The sequence below is a fragment of the Zingiber officinale genome, chromosome 8A (assembly GCF_018446385.1).
Source record: "Zingiber officinale cultivar Zhangliang chromosome 8A, Zo_v1.1, whole genome shotgun sequence".
NCBI lineage: Eukaryota > Viridiplantae > Streptophyta > Magnoliopsida > Zingiberales > Zingiberaceae > Zingiber > Zingiber officinale.
In genome coordinates, this window is record NC_056000.1 from 30,588,748 (window position 1) to 30,594,747 (window position 6,000).

Genomic DNA, 6,000 nt, shown 5'->3' on the forward strand with positions numbered 1-6,000 from the left:
ACTCGTCAACCTTGTACGAAAACTCTACAAAAAGAAGAAAGAATTCACCAAGAAAGACGTCAAGAAAGTGATTCAATCCAAGATGATGCAATCAAGTCCAAAAGTGACGTCCAAAGTAACCTGCTACGGCTGCAACAAAAACGGACTCATCAAAGCCAACTGTCTGAACTAAAAGGAAACGAAAAAGCAAAGGAAGAAGAAAGCATTGCAGGCGACATGGGATGAGTTTTATTTCAGAAGACTTTGATGAAGAGCTCGAACAGACGAGCTTCCTCGTGCTTACGACCCAGGAACAAGTCGACGAATCTGAAACCAAGAGTGAGTCGGAAACAGAATACGAGAGAAGCCACGGATCTGTATCTGTTTTCGAAGGGCCTAACTCCACTATAAGAACTTCTCATATAGATAAATTGCATAACTTAGTTAACTATCTCATGTGTAAGTTAGCTAAATCCAACCCTCGAGTCAAGTTACTCTAAAAGGAGCTAACAATCCTTAATGAGGAGAGTAACCTAAGTCCTTTGACTAAGTCAGTTCAAAATAGAAGTTCAACCCAAGTCCAACAACTTGAGGAAGAAAATTTCAATTTGAAAACTCAAGTTAAAGGACTTAAGGACACTTTGGAACGATTCACCTCGGGTTCCAAGAATCTTAATCTAATTTTTGGAAAATAAATAGTTGTTTACAACCGATCCGGACTTAGATTTAAGGCTAAACAAAAATACAAATCTTACTTATCACTTGTAAATAGAACAAATAGAAAATTAGTCCAAACATGGATTCCCAAGTCAAACTTGATTAATCAAGTTGGACTTGGTTAATATTGGGTCCCCAAGGATCAAATCCACTACCTTGATAAACCCTATCAAGGCTATGATCCAAGGGGAGCCGATAGAAAGATCATTTTTATCAATAGATAGATTTGTTTGATGCTTGCTTTACTGTTTTCACTATACATGCTTAGACTAGGGTAGATAAAGACCTAGACTTGATCACATTTGACTAGTTAGACCAAGGAGTTTCAGAAAAGAAATTAAATATCTAATTTCTTTGAAAAGCTTTGTCTAGAAGTGGTGGATGATATCATACCTAAGAAGGCCTAGTATCTCGTCACAGCTTGAAAGCCAATCATTGAAATAAATATTTAATTGACTAACTGTAAAACCTTAGTTTAACTCAATTGTAAATCAATTCTTAGATTGTAATCTAAATTGAAGATAACATTAACCATCTCACAAAATCCTATAAAGTTCCCTGATTGATAATTTAGAAAAAGGGTGAGATGGATCTAGGTTTCAATTAGTAAAACCAAATTAAAATTAAACTAAAATTAAATTAAAATTAAACTAAAATTAACTTAAAATTTAACTAACCTAAATTAAAATTAAACTAAACATAAACTATATTAAAATTAAACTAAACTTAAACTACATTAAAACTAAATTAATATTAAACTATACTTAAACTAAATTAAAATTAAACTGAACTTAAACTAAACCAAAATTAAACTAAATTAAAATTTAACTAAACTTAAACTTAATCTAATTTAATTAACCATCTCGCAATCACCCATAGGTATAACATGATTGATAACATAGATTGAGTGAGATGGAAAATAAGGGGCTTAACCCAATCAATCTATCTTACAATCCCTTAAAGTTAGATCCAAATTAAATACTTTATGTGTAGAAACATAGCAATTTGGACCAATAGATGTTGGATAGTGGATGCTCCAGACATATGACTCTAGATCGATTGAAGTTCACCAACTTAAAATTAAAAAATCTATGATCTGTTGCATTCGGCAACGATGAAATACTTAAGGTAATCAGAACAGGTAATATCAAACTGAGTTCTGATTTTTTTATTCGAAAAGTTCTATTGGTCAATAAATTGAATTTTAACTTAGTTAGCATTAGTTAACTGTGTGACTTTGGATACTTAGTTATGTTTTCAAAATCTAAGTGTTTAATTAAAAATGTTAAAAATCCTGACACTTTAAGGAATTAGGAAAAAAAAATATCTACACAATTAATCTACCCACTTCCTCACTCAAGTGTCTATTGACACAACAAGAGGAAACTAAGTTGTGGCACAGAAAATCGGGTCACACTCATATTAGACTCATTTCAAAAATGAGTTAAAATAGCCTAGTTAGAAGTTTATCCAAATTAAAAAATTTAGAAAATACAATCTGTAATGCTTGCTAACAAGGTAAACAAACTAAGTTAATCCACAAGTTAACAAACCTAAATAGAACTAACTCAATACTTGAGCTCCTACACTTAGACCTATTTAATTCACATGGAGCCAAGTCACTAAACAAAAACTAATATTGGTTAGTTATAATTGATGATTACTCAAGATTTACTTGGGTAAAATTTCTGAAAATAAAAGATGAAACGCACGAAATCTTTAAATATTTTTGCAAGTTAATAGAAAATAAAAAAGATACTAAAATTAAAAGAATTATAAGTGACCATGGAGGGGAATGACAATCATAGGTTTAATGAATTGTGCCAAACAAATGGCTACAATCATGAATTTTCATGTCCTAGAACCCCCCAACAAAATGGTCTAATAGAATGAAAAAATAGCATACTACACAAGAAGTCGCTAGAATCATGTTAAACGAATACAACCTGAATAATAAATTCTGGGCCGAAGCAATAAATATGACATGTTACATTTAAAATAGAGTATTAATCAATAAATTTCAAAATAAAACTCCATATTAAATATATTTTAATAAAAACCCTAACTTAAATTATTTAAAGGTGTTTGGATGTAAAGCCCACATTCTAAACACTAAGGACTACTTAGGAAAATTTATATTAAAATCAATAATAGGAATCTTTTTAGAGTACTCTATAACCAATAGAGCTTAAAGAGTCTATAACAAAGATACCCTAAAAGTTGAAGAAACAAGTAATGTGATTTTTGATGAGAAAATAACTTACCTAATTTAATAAATGAAAAATATCAATCAGAATACAGAAAATATTAATACAAGAAACAAAGAAGATGATGAAGATATTCAAATTAAACCTCAAGAATCACAAGAACCAGTTGTTGATCCTGACATAAGACCTTCAAGAATAAATTCGAACCACCCATCTGACCAAATTTTAGGGGACCCAATCCTAGGAGTTCAAACTAGACCATCCTATAGAAATCTAAGTCAGATAGCCCTTATTTCTAAAATTGAACCCAAGATATAGAAGAAGTCTTACCTAACCTAGACTGGATATTAGCAATACGAGAGGAGTTAGCCCAATTTGAAAGAAATCAAGTCTGAGAATTGATACCTAAACCCATAAATAAATTTATCGTTGACACTAAATAAGTATTTAGAAATAAATTGGATGATAAGGGTGAAATAGTAAGAAATAAAGCTGGGCTAGTAGCAAAAGGGTAGCCAAGTAGCAGGATTAGATTATGATGAAACTTATGCACCCATAGCCAGACTTGAATCTATAAGGATGTTGTTGGCCTATGCAACACATAAAATATTCAAGTTATACCAAATAGATGTAAAATCTACATTCTTAAATGGGTTCATCAAGGAAGAGGTGTATGTAAATCAACCCCCAGAATTTAAGGATTTGGACCGCCCAAACCATGTCTTTAGGTTAAAGAAAGTCTTATATGGACTAAAACAAGCACCTAATGATTAGTATGAATGCCTATCAACTTATCTAATATCCAAAGGGTTTAACCAAGGACATATAGGTTAAACTTTATTTGTTAAAATCTTAGAAAAAGATATCTCTATAGCTCAAATTTATGTAGATAACATAATTTTTGGTTCAATCAATACTAAGTTTTTAAAAGATTTTACTAAATTAATGGAAAGTGAATTTGAAATGAGCTTAGTTGGGAAACTTAACTTTTTCTTAGGCTTACAAATTAAACAAACAAAAGAAGGAATATATATTTTTCAAACAAAATATGCTAAGGAATTAATTAAAAAGTTTGGTATAGAAAATTCTAAAAATATAAATATTCAATGACAACTAATGTCAAAATTGACTCTGATTTAGAAGGAAAACTAGTAGACTTAAAATATTATCAAAGTGTAATAGGAAGTCTACTATACCTAACTGCAAGTCGACCTGATATTCTATTGCAGTATGTATGTGTGCAAGGTACCAATCTTGTGCAAAAGAATCACACTTAATAAATGCTAAAATAATATTTAGATACATTAAGGGAACCCTAAATGTAGGACTTTGGTACCCTAGGACTAGCACTTTTTGACCTAGTTGACTATTCTGACTCAAACTATATCGGGTGAAAAATAGATAGAAAAAGCACAAGTAGAAGCTGTCAATTTCTAGGTCAGTGCCTAGTAAGTTGGTTAAGCAGAAAGTAACACTGTGTTGCTTTATCCACTACTGAAGCAGAGTACATAGCCATGGGGAAATGTGCATCTCAACTATTATGGATGATGAATATCTTAAAGGACTATCAATTAGAATATAAAAATAAAAAAATTCAATTGATAATATAAGTTCAATTAACTTAATCAAAAATCCAATCCACCACTTAAGGACTACACACATATAAGTACAACATTACTTTGTAAGGGATCATGTAACTAAAGGTGACATTGTACTTAACTATATTGAGTCCAAGTCAAATCTGACTGATATTTTTATAAAATCCTTACCTAAACTTGAGTTCAGTGCACTTAGAAGACAAATAGGGATGTACTTAGTATAATAGAGTTTACTTTAAAAAATATTCCTCTTTACTATAACTATTTCAAAAGTTATAATTTTTTTGTTGCTTGGTTTTAAAATTTCAGAAAAAATATTTTCAAAATTCTAATTTTATTAGATTTTCAAAAGATTAGACTTAGCCTAGGTATCTACCCCTTAGAAAGCATGTTCCCTTAGGTATCAGCCAGAGCATCTCACAAGCACACTAGGATTACCTTGCTTGTGTATAAAAACACTTAGAATGGTGTGAAATGCATAGGGTACTAACCTGGACTTCAGAATATTTATGTCTGTGCATCAACATAAGTCTGGACGATAAATAACAAGTTAAATCAATCAAGTTAAGTTATCCATATTTAGTCAAACTATTTGAACCATCTACTTAATTTGACTAACCATCAATCAAATTTTTGTTTGATTCAACGTAACGTAGGTAATGCAACAAAAACTTGTTTGTGTGAAAATTTTAATGAATAACCTATTTTAATATTTTATTATATTACCCTCATTTACAAAACCAACCATACATAATAATAATAATAATAATAATAATAATATTATTATTATTATTATTATTATTATTTAAACTCTATGTTTTTTTTACTTTTACTATTTCCTCTGTTTCTTCATTTTTATGTATTTTTTTAAGGTTTTTTTATTTCATTTTTTTTTACATTTTTTTTTTCACTTTTCATTTTTTTTAAAATTGTTTTATTTGTTTACATTTTTAATTTTTGTTATGGGTTTTAATTTTTATTTTTTAAAATTTTTTTTCTATATTTTTAAAAATTTTTATATTTTATTTTTTTTCCATTATTTGTTTTCTATTTTTTTTACATTTATTCTATTTTTATTTATTTTTTATTTTTTATATTTTTAGTTTTTATTTTATACATTTTGTATTACTTTTTATTATTTTTAATTTTTTTCTATTTTTATGTTTTTTATTTTTTTACATTTATTATATATATTTTATTATTATTTTTATGTTTATTATATATATATTTTAATTTTTTTAATATCTTTTTCCTTTTTTTAGTTATTTTATTTTATTTTTTATATTTTATATTTTTTCTTTACGTTTTTGTATTTTTCATATTTTTCTTTTATCCGAGGGTATTTTGGGTAAAAAAATTCGTTAACCCCAAAATCAAAGAAAATCTCAGCTTTACGAGGTTTTCCGATTCCGGATTGCATATCCCTTTTGCTGACGTGTCGAACATGGAACATTATTCGAGAATTATTAATTACCTAAACTAAACAAGGTTTCGTTGAT